Source organism: Ranitomeya variabilis, chromosome 5, assembly GCF_051348905.1.
Source record: "Ranitomeya variabilis isolate aRanVar5 chromosome 5, aRanVar5.hap1, whole genome shotgun sequence".
Classification (NCBI taxonomy): domain Eukaryota; kingdom Metazoa; phylum Chordata; class Amphibia; order Anura; family Dendrobatidae; genus Ranitomeya; species Ranitomeya variabilis.
Genome location: NC_135236.1, coordinates 247875602 through 247887636, shown reverse-complemented (window position 1 = coordinate 247887636; position 12035 = coordinate 247875602).

The window sequence follows — 12035 nt, the reverse complement described above, 5'->3', positions numbered from 1 at the left end:
GAATAGGCTGTGTTTTTACTGTGGTGACCCCACTCATGCTATCTCTGATTGTCCTAAGCGCACTAAGCGGTTCGCTAGGTCTGTCACCATTGGTACTGTACAGCCTAAATTTCTTTTGTCTGTTACTCTGATTTGCTCTTTGTCATCCTACTCGGTTATGGCATTTGTGGATTCAGGCGCTGCCCTGAATTTGATGGACTTGGGAGTTTGCCAGGCGCTGTGGTTTTTTCTTGGAGCCTTTGCAGTATCCTATTTCATTAAGGGGAATTGATGCCACGCCGTTGGCCAAGAATAAACCTCAGTACTGGACTCAGTTGACCATGTGCATGGCTCCTGCACATCAGGAAGATATTCGCTTTTTGGTGTTGCATAATTTGCATGATGTGGTCGTGTTGGGTTTGCCTTGGCTACAGGTTCATAATCCAGTATTGGATTGGAAATCAATGTCTGTGTCTAGTTGGGGTTGTCAAGGGGTACATGGTGATGTTCCGTTGGTGTCAATTTCTGCTTCCACTCCTTCTGAAGTCCCTGAGTTTCTGTCGGATTACCAGGATGTATTTGATGAGCCCAAATCCAGTGTCCTACCCCCTCATAGGGATTGTGATTGCGCTATAAATTTGATTCCTGGTAATAAGTGTCCTAAGGGCCGACTTATCAATTTATCTGTGCCAGAGCACGCCGCTATGCGGAGTTATATAAAGGAGTCCTTGGAGAAAGGGCATATTCGCCCGTCTTCATCACCGTTGGGAGCAGGGTTCTTTTTTGTGGCCAAGAAGGATGGTTCTCTGAGACCCTGTATAGATTACCGCCTTCTCAATAAGATCACGGTCAAATTTCAGTACCCTTTGCCTCTGCTGTCTGATTTGTTTGCTCGGATTAAGGGGGCTAGTTGGTTCACCAAGATAGATCTTCGAGGGGCGTATAACCTTGTGCGTATTAAACAGGGCGATGAATGGAAAACAGCATTTAATACGCCTGAGGGCCATTTTGAGTACCTGGTAATGCCATTCGGGCTTTCAAATGCTCCATCTGTGTTTCAGTCCTTTATGCATGACATCTTCCGAAAGTATCTGGATAGATTCATGATTGTATATTTGGATGATATTTTGGTCTTTTCGGATGATTGGGAGTCTCATGTGAAACAGGTCAGAATGGTATTCCAGGTCCTTCGTGCTAATTCCTTGTTTGTGAAGGGGTCTAAATGTCTCTTCGGAGTTCAGAAGGTTTCCTTTTTGGGCTTCATTTTTTCCCTTTCTACTATCGAGATGGACCCTGTTAAAGTTCAGGCCATTTATGATTGGACTCAACCTACATCTGTGAAGAGCCTCCAGAAATTCCTGGGCTTTGCTAATTTTTACCGTCGCTTCATCGCTAATTTTTCTAGTGTGGTTAAACCTTTGACTGATTTGACAAAGAAAGGTGCTGATGTGGTGAATTGGTCCTCTGTGGCCGTTGAGGCTTTTCAGGAGCTGAAACGTCATTTTTCTTCGGCCCCTGTGTTGCGTCAGCCAGATGTTTCGCTCCCTTTTCAGGTCGAGGTTGATGCTTCTGAGATTGGAGCAGGGGCTGTTTTGTCTCAAAGAAGTTCTGATGGCTCTGTGATGAAGCCATGTGCCTTCTTTTCTAGAAAGTTTTCGCCTGCTGAGCGTAATTATGATGTTGGCAATCGGGAGCTGCTAGCTATGAAGTGGGCATTCGAGGAGTGGCGACATTGGCTTGAGGGAGCCAAGCACCGCGTGGTGGTCTTGACGGATCACAAAAATCTGACTTATCTCGAGTCTGCCAAGCGGTTGAATCCTAGACAGGCTCGATGGTCGCTGTTTTTCTCCCGTTTCGATTTTGTGGTCTCATACCTTCCAGGTTCTAAGAATGTGAAGGCGGATGCCCTTTCTAGGAGTTTTGTGCCTGATTCTCCGGGAGTCCCTGAGCCGCTGGTATTCTCAAAGAGGGGGTAATTCTGTCTGCCATCTCCCCTGATTTGCGGTGGGTGCTGCAGGAGTTTCAGGCTGATAGACCTGACCGTTGTCCAGCGGAGAAACTATTTGTCCCTGATAGATGGACTAGCAGAGTTATTTCTGAGGTTCATTACTCAGTGTTGGCTGGTCATCCTGGGATTTTTGGGACCAGAGATTTGGTGGCTAGGTCCTTTTGGTGGCCTTCCTTGTCTCGGGATGTGCGTTCTTTTGTGCAGTCCTGTGGGACTTGTGCTCGGGCTAAGCCCTGCTGTTCTCGTGCCAGTGGGTTGCTTTTGCCCTTGCCAGTCCCGAAAAGGCCTTGGACGCATGTTTCCATGGATTTTATTTCAGATCTTCCTGTCTCTCAAAGGATGTCTGTCATCTGGGTGGTTTGTGATCGCTTTTCTAAGATGGTCCATTTGGTACCCTTGCCTAAATTACCTTCCTCCTCTGATTTGGTGCCATTATTTTTTCAACATGTGGTTCGTTTGCATGGCATTCCGGAGAACATTGTGTCGGACAGAGGTTCCCAGTTTGTCTCTAGGTTTTGGCGGTCCTTTTGTGCTAAGATGGGCATTGATTTGTCTGTTTCTTCGGCTTTCCATCCTCAAACAAATGGCCAAACCGAACGAACCAACCAGACTTTGGAAACCTATCTGAGATGCTTTGTTTCTGCTGATCAGGATGATTGGGTGACCTTCTTGCCATTGGCTGAGTTCGCCATTAATAATCGGGCTAGTTCGGCTACTTTGGTTTCGCCTTTTTTTTGCAATTCTGGTTTTCATCCTCGTTTTTCTTCGGGGCAGGTTGAGCCTTCTGACTGTCCTGGTGTGGATTCTGTGGTGGACAGGTTGCAGCAAATTTGGACTCACGTAGTGGACAATCTGACGTTGTCCCAGGAGAAGGCTCAACGTTTCGCTAACCGCCATCGTTGTGTTGGTCCCCGACTTCGTGTTGGGGATTTGGTTTGGTTGTCTTCTCGTTATGTGCCTATGAAGGTTTCTTCTCCTAAGTTTAAGCCTCGTTTCATTGGTCCTTATAAGATTTCTGAAATTCTCAACCCTGTCTCATTTTGTTTGTTCCTCCAGCTTCTTTTGCCATCCATAATGTGTTCCATAGGTCGTTGTTGCGGAGGTACGTGGCGCCTATGGTTCCCTCCGTTGATCCTCCTGCCCCGGTGTTGGTTGAGGGGGAGTTGGAGTATGTGGTGGAAAAAATTTTGGATTCTCGTACTTCGAGACGGAAGCTTCAGTACCTGGTTAAGTGGAAGGGCTATGGTCAGGAGGATAATTCCTGGGTTGTTGCCTCCGATGTCCACGCTGCCGATTTAGTTCGTGCTTTTCATTTGGCTCGTCCTGATCGGCCTGGGGGCCCTGGTGAGGGTTCGGTGACCCCTCCTCAAGGGGGGGGTACTGTTGTGAATTCCGTTCTCGGACTCCCTCCTGTGGTCATGAATGGTACTTTGGTTAGTTCTGCTCTTGGACTCCCTCTGGTGGCTTTGAGCAGAACTGCTGGTCACTGAGGTTGGTTTTGTCAGCTGCTCTCGTTTATTGCTATGCTGGCTTCCCTATTTAACTCCACTCAGATCGTTACTTGATGCCAGCTGTCAATGTTTCAGTATTGGTTCAGATCTCTCTTGGACTTCTCTGAGGACCTGTCTACTCCAGCAGAAGCTAAGTCTTTGCTAGTTAATTTGTTGTTACTGCTTCCTGAATATATTTCTTAGTACTGCTAATTTCTAGTCCAGCTTGCTATCATGATATTCCCTTGCTAGCTGGAAGCTCTGGGGTGCAGAGTGGCACCTCCACACCGTGAGTCGGTGTGGGGAGTCTTTTTGCTTACTCTGCGTGGTTTTTTGTAGTCTTTTGTGCTGACCGCATAGTTCCCTTTTCTATCCTCTGACTATTTAGTGAAGTCTGGCCTCCTTTGCTAAAACCTGTTTCATTCCTGTGTTTGTGACTTTCCTCTTAACTCACAGTCAATATATGTGGGGGGCTGCCTTTACCTTTGGGGAATTTCTCTGAGGCAAGGTTAGGCTTCTATTTCTATCTTAAGGGGTAGTTAGCTCTTAGGCTGTGAAGAGGCGTCTAGGGAGAGTTAGGTACGCTCCACGGCTATTTCTAGTGTGTGTGATAGGAGTAGAGTTTGCGGTCAGCAGAGTTCCCACTTTCCCAGAGCTTGTTCCGATTATTAGTTTACTCATCAGGTCATTCCGGGTGCTCCTAACCACCAGGACCATAACACATCCCTAACTTTAGCCCAACTCTAACCCTAATCGAAAAATGGAAATAAATAAAAAAATGTATTTTATTATTTTTAGCTAACTAAGGTGGTGATAAAAGGGGGTTTGATTTACTATTGTTTTGATTTTGATCACTCTGATAGGGTCTATCACAGTGATCAAAATGAACAAATAGGAAAAATATCCTATTGTTGCCGGGTGCCGGCCGGCAGATTAATAACGGCGATCGCAACATCGGGGACGGTAAAAATCAACATGAATCATGTTCTCTGGGGTCTCAGCTACTCCCGGTAGCTGAGATCCCGGAGAAATTCTGACTCTGGGGGTGCTATACCCTTATTCCTCAGCGATGTTAAAAAGGGGCGCTGTGGCATAAGTACCCTTAACTGCAGCCATTAAAAGGTATATCGGCAGTCGTTAAGGGGCTAAATTAGGAGGTTGCCTGTAGCATAGCAAGGGAGAGTCTTTGAATATTGTCTTTAGCTGGTCATCCTTATGTAAGATGTGGTGAAGTTTTTTTAACAATACCTCAGTACCTCAAGCTGTGGGTTGTAGGTCACTACCAGAGGTACACGATTATTTTCTTCTTTTTCTCCGTATTGAAGTAATTGACTTCTAGGGATCTGATCAGATCATTAGAACCACAAGGATCCGTAGAAGTCAATTACTTCAATACAGAGAAAAAGAGGAAAATAATCAGATCATTAGAGCCACAAGGATCCCTAAAAGTCAATTACTTCAATACGGAGAAAAAGAAGAAAATAATCGTGTACCTCTGCGCAGTATATGTCATATTGGGGGCCTCAATGTGGCAGAAACAGGATAGAAACATAGAGCAAGTGTGAGGTCTCATCGCCACACAATTACAGATTAAAAAACCCATTTACCGATGGCCAAACATTTCTGTAGTCCAAGACACAACATAAACAATATGAAAGTTGTTATATTAAAAGGCAATTTTAAATCACAAAAACATTGCAGGGTTTGGGAATGCAAGCTTATTAACCCCTTAACGACTGCCGATACGCCTTTTAACGGCGGCCGCTAAGGGTACTTAAACCACAGCGCCGTTAATTAACGGCGCTGTGGAAAAAGTGAATAGCGCCCCCCAGAGTCGGATTTTCTCTGGGGTCTCGGTTGCCGAGGGTAGCCGAGACCCCAGAGAACATGATTCGGGGGTTTTTTACCGACCCCCGAGTTGCGATCGCCGGTAATTAACCGTTTACCGGCGGTCGCAACAAAAAAAAAAAAAACGCGATGTGCCGTTTAATTTCTCTGTCCTCCGATGTGATCGCACATCGGAGGACAGAGAAATAGGGTCCCCGATGGCCCCCAATAGCCCCCCGATACTTACCTACCTCCCCCGGTGCTCCTCGTGGGTCCCCATGGGCGCCGCCATCTTTTTTCCGGGAAAAAATGGCGGGCGCACGCGCAGTGCGCCCGGCACCCGGATGTTCTTTGGGGTCTCGGCTGCCGGGGGTAGCCGAGACCCCAAAGAACATGATCGGGGTCGGTTTGCACCGACCCCTGTTTTGTGATCGCCGGTAATTAACAGGTTACCGGCGACCGCAAAACAAAAAAAAAAAAGCGATCTGTATTTCTCTGTCCTCTGATGTGATCACACATCAGAGGACAGAGAAATAGGGGGATTTCCCTGGGTCCTCTTCTGTCTTCTCCTGCCAGCCGGCTTTTTCCTTATGGCGGGCGCATGCGCAGTGCGCCCGCCATCTGCTGCCATCTGCCGGCCGGCAGGAGAAGACGAGTTGGGGCTAAAATTAGGGTTAGGGTTAGAGTTTGGGTTAGAGTTAGGGTTAGGGTTAGAGTTAGGGTTAGAGTTAGGGTTAGAGTTAGGGTTAGTTAGGGTTAGAGTTAGGGTTAGGGCTAGAGTTAGGGTTAGGGCTAGGGTTGGGGCTAAATTTAGGGTTAGGGCTAGGCTACTTTCACACTAGCGTTTTTTGGCCTCCGTCGCAATGCGTCGGAGAAAAAACGTATCCTGCAAAAGTGCTTGCAGGATGCGTTTTTTCTCCATTGGCTTGCATTAGCGACGCATTGCGACGGATTGCCACGTCGCATCCGTCGTGCGACGGATGCGTCGTGCTTTGGCGGACCGTCGGCACAAAAAAAGCTACATGTAACTTTTTTGTGCGACGTGTCCGCCATTTCCGACCGCGCATGCGCGGCCGGAACTCCGCCCCCGCCTCCCCTCACAATGGGGCAGCGGATGCGTTGAAAAAACAGCATCCGCTGCACCCGTTGTGTGGCGCTTACAACGCTAGCGTCGGTACGTCGGCCCGGCACACTGCGATGGGCCGAGTACGACGCTAGTGTGAAAGTAGCCTTAGGCTTCTATCACACTTGCGTCGGTACGGGGCGGTCGCAATGCGTCGGCCCGACGTACCGACGCACGTTGTGAAAATTGTGCACAACGTGGGCAGCGGATGCAGTTTTTCAACGCATCCGCTGCCCAGTCTATGTCCTGGGGAGGAGGGGGCAGAGTTACGGCCACGCATGCGTGGAAATGGCGGACGCGACGTACAAAAAAAAGGTTACATTGAACTTTTTTTGTGACGACGGGGCTAAAGTTATGGTTAGGGTTGGGGCTAAAGTTAGGGTTGGGGCTAAAGTTAGGGTTAGAGTTGGGATTAGGGTTTGGATTAGGGTTGGGATTAGGGTTACGTTTGGGATTAGGGTTAGGGGTGTGTTGGATTTAGGGTTTTGATTAGGGTTATGGTTAGGGTTGAGATTAGGGCTGTTTTGGGGTTAGGGTTGTGATTATCGTTAGGGTTGTGATTAGGATTATGGATCGGGTTAAGATTAGGGTTAGGGGTGTGTTGGAGTTAGGGTTGGAGTTATAATTTGGGGGTTTCCACTGTTTAGGTACATCAGGGGGGTCTCCAAACACAACAGCCAATTTTGCGCTAAAAAAGTCAAATGGTGCTCCCTCCCTTCTGAGCTCTGCCGTGCGCCCAAACAGTGGTTTACCCCCACATATGGGGCATCAGCGTACTCGGGATAAATTGGACAACAACTTTTGGGGTCCAATTTCTCCTGTTACCCTTGTGAAAATAAAAACTTGGGGGCTAAAAAAATCTTTTATGGGAAAAAAAATATTTTTTATTTTCACTACTCTGCATTATAAACTTCTGTGAAGCACTTGAGCATTCAAAGTTCTCACCACATATCTAGATAAGTTCCTTAGGGGGTCTAGTTTCCAAAATTTGGTCACTTGTGGGGGGTTTCTACTGTTTAGGTACATCAGGGGCTCTGCAAACGCAACATAACACCCACAGACAATTCTATCAAAGTCTGAATTCCAAAATGGCGCTCCTTCTCTTCCGAGCTCTGCCGTGCACCCAAACAGTGGTTTACCCCCACATATTGGGTACCAGCATACTCAGGACAAATTGGACAACAACATTTGGGGTCTAATTTCTCTTGTTACCCTTGTGAAAATAAAAATTTGGGGGCTAAAAAAATCTTTTGTGGGAAAAAAAAATATTTTTTATTTTCACTACTATGCATTATAATCTTCTGTGAAGCACTTGGGCATTCAAAGTTCTCACCACATATCTAGATAAGTTCCTTGGGGGGTCTATTTTCCAAAATGGGGTCACTTGTTGGGAGTTTCTACTGTTTAGGTACATTAGGGGTCTGCAAACGCAACATAACGCCCGCAGACAATTCTATCAAAGTCTGCATTCCAAAATGGCGCTCCTTCCCTTCCGAGCTCTGCCGTGCGCCCAAGCAGTGGTTTACCCCCACATATGGGGTACCAGCATACTCAGGACAAATTGGACAACAACTTTTGGGGTCCAATTTCTCTTGTTACCCTTGTGAAAATAAAAACTTGGGGGCTAAAAAATCTTTATTGTTAAAAAAAAATATATTTTTTATTTTCACGACTCTGCATTATAAACTTCTGTGATGCACTTGGGCATTCAAAGTTCTCACTACACATCTAGATAAGTTCCATGGGGGGTCTAGTTTCCAATATGGGGTCACTTTTGGGGGGTTTCTACTGTTTAGGCACATCAGGGGCTCTCCAAACGCGACATGGCGTCCGATCTCAATTCCAGTCAATTTTGCATTGAAAAGTCAAATGGCGCTCCTTTGCTTCCGAGCTCAGCCATGCACCCAAACAGTGGTTTACCCCCACATACGGGGTGTCGGCGTACTCAAGACAAATTGTACAACAACTTCTGGTGTCCATTTTCTCCTGTTACCCTTGGTAAAATAAAAATTTGGAGGCAAAAAGATCATTTTTGTAGAAAAAATGCGATTTTTTTTATTTTCACGGCTCTACGTTATAAACTTCTGTGAAGCACCTGGGGGTTTAAAGTGCTCACCACACATCTAGATAAGTTCCTTAAGGGGTCTAGTTTCCAAAATGGTGTCATTTGTGGGGGGTCTCCACTGTTTAGGCACATCAGCGGCTCTCCAAACGTGACATGGCGTCCGATCTCAATTCCAGCCAATTCTACATTGAAAAAGTAAAACGACACTCCTTCTCTTCCAAGCTCTGCGGTGCGCCCAAACAGTGGTTTACCCCCACATATGGGGTATTGACGTACTCAGGAGAAATTGCACAACAACTTTTGTGGTCTAATTTCTCCTGTTACCCTTGTGAAAATAAAAATTTGGGGGCAAAAAGATCATTTTTGTAGAAAAAATGCGATTTTTTATTTTCACGGCTTTACGTTATAAACTTCTGTGAAGCACTTGGGGATTCAAAGTGCTCACCGAATATCTAGAAAAGTTCCTTAAGGGGTCTAGTTTCCAAAATGGTATCACTTGTGGGGGGTTTCCACTGTTTAGGCACATCAGGGGCTCTCCAAACGTGACATGGCATCCGATCTCAATTCCAGCCAATTCTGCATTGAAAAAGTCAAACGGTGCTCCTTCACTTCCAAGCTCTGCGGTGCGCCCAAACAGTGGTTTACCCCCACATATGGGGTATTGACGTACTCAGGAGAAATTGCACAACAACTTTTGTGGTCTAATTTCTCCTGTTACCCTTGTGAAAATAAGAATTTGTGGGCGAAAACATCATTTTTGTGAAAACAAATGCGATTTTTTATTTTCACGGCTCTACGTTATAAACTTCTGTGAAGCACTTGGGGGTTCAAAGTGCTCACCACACATCTAGATAAGTTCCTTAAGGGGTCTAGTTTCCAAAATGGTATCACTTGTGGGGGGTTTCCACTGTTTAGGCACATTAGGGGCTCCCGAAACGCGACATGGCGTCTGATCTCAATTCCAGCCAATTCTGCATTGAAACAGTCAAACGGTGCTCCTTCACTTCCAAGCTCTGCGGTGCGCCCAAACAGTGGTTTACCTCCACATATGGGGTATCGGCGTACTCAGGAAAAATTGCACAACAAAATTTGTGGTTAAATTTCTGTTTTTACACTTGTGAAAATTAAAAAAAATGGTTCTGAAGTAAAATGTTTGCAAAAAAAAGTTAAATGTTCATTTTTTTTCTTCCACATTGTTTCAGTTCCTGTGAAGTACGTAAAGGGTTAATAAACTTCTTGAATGTGGTTTTGAGCAGCTTGAGGGGTGCAGTTTTTAGAATGGTGTCACACTTGGTTATTTTCTATCATATAGACCCCTCAAAATGACTTCAAATGAGATGTGGTCCCTAAAAAAAAATGGTGTTGTAAAAATGAGAAATTGCTGGTCAACTTTTAACCCTTATAACTCCCTAACAAAAAAAAAAAATTGTTTCCAAAATTGTGCTAATGTAAAGTAGACATGTGGGAAATGTTATTTATTAACTATTTTTTGTGACATATCTCTCTGATTTAAGGGCATAAAAATACAAAGTTTGAAAATTGCAAAATTTTAAAAATTTTCGCCATATTTCCATTTTTTTCATAAATAATCGCAAGTAATATCGAAGAAATGTTACCACTAACTTGAAGTACAATATGTCACGAAAAAACAATCTCAGAATCAGTGGGATCCGATAAAGCGTTCCAGAGTTATAACCTCTTAAAGTGACACTGGTCAGAATTGTAAAAATTGGCTCGGTCATTAAGTACCAAATTGGCTCTGTCACTAAGGGGTTAAAGTCTTTTATTCTATCCACACAGGACTAAATCTATCAGATGAATTTATGACTCACTATCTGCTCCAAAGAAGTTGAGGGCACCAGGCCTCTGATCTTACTAGGATATTGGGACTATAAAACTTTCACACCACTAATAATGCAATTAAAGATTGCTGAGCTCAGTTGGTTTATTTACATGTTAATTTATTATACCATGCCCCTCTTTTGTTATTGTTGTTTGTTTGTTCATATATTTGTTTCTTCAGAAACTTTGTTATGAGGAAGGGACCTAAGAAGTACCGAAAGCATGCTTTGTAACATCATTTATTTTATTATTGTTAGTAATTAAAATGTATCATAACTACAAGATTATCTAGTTTTTCATACTGAGAGCATTATTTTTTCAACTGGCTAACAGGGTACCAAATCCCTTTTTTTCTTTTCGCTGATGTCTCTTTGTTCCCAGGAGGGGGCAGAGGCTGTGACAGTGACCGCAGCCTGTGCCCCCTGCTCTGATGATGCTTCCTTTGAGTATCCCAGGATGTACTTAGGGTTCTCAAAGGAACATCAGACAGGAAGTAAAAGAATAAATAGACAGATAATAATACTTTTATTTCTATAGCACCAACATATTCCTCAGCACTTTACATTTTAGAGGGGACTTGTACAGACAATAAAATACATTACAGAAAAACAATACTGCCATAAATCAACAGTTACCAAGAGGAATGAGGGCCCTGCTCGTAAACTTACAATCTATGCGGAAATAGGGGAGACACGAGAGGTGGATGGTAACAATTGCTTTCATTGTACAGTCCAGCCATCAGTGTAATAAATCAGGTGTTCACGTAATGATGCATGAACCAGTCACCAACCAGTATGTGTAAAAGTACAGACACAGAGGGCTATTAAATGCATAAAGGGTGTGAGGACTGATGATACAAGGGTCCTGGTTTTGAAGAAAATTTTGAATGGGCCACACAGGGATAGTTAGATAAATGTGTTGAGGCGGTAGGCCAGTCTGAAGAAATGTGTTTTTAGAGCACGCTTAAAATTGTGAGTATTGGAAATTAATCAAATTGTCCTGAGTAGTACATTCCAAAGAATCGGCGTAGCACGGGAGAAGTATTGGAGACGGGAGTTGGAGGTTCCGATTATTGAGGATGTTAATCTTAGGTCATTAGCAGAATAGAAAGCATAGGAAGGGTGGTAGACTGAGACGAGGGAGGAGATGTAGGACGGTGCTGTACCGTGGAGTGCTTTGTGGGTGAGAGATAAGTTTATATTAAACTTTGGAGTGGATGGGCAACCAGTGCAATGACTGGCACAGGGTAGAAGCATCTTTGTAGCGGTTTGTGAGGATTATAATCTTGGCTGCAGCATTCAAGACAAAATGGAGAGGGTAGAGTTTAGTAAGAGGGAGGCCGATTTAGGGAATTGTAGAGATATTTGGTAAGTATGTTAGAAAATAGCTTAGATTGTGGCATCAAATAGACATGGATTTAGATAAAATATACTTTTGACTATGGACCACCCTTTTAAAGTTACCGTATTTTTTGGAGCTACGATGCTCCAGATTATAAGACGCACCCCAAATTTTGAGGCAAAAAATAGGGAATTCTTTTTTTTAATAAAATGGGGTGCTTGTTATAATTCATGCGTCTTATTGCTTGCTGGGAGTGGTAGTTGCAGTGAAGCGGGATCCCAGGGTCGCTGCTGGAAGAGGCAGGAGTGGGGTGATGCCGCAGGCTGAGATGAGGGGGTGTTCCGATGTGCAGCGCTCCGC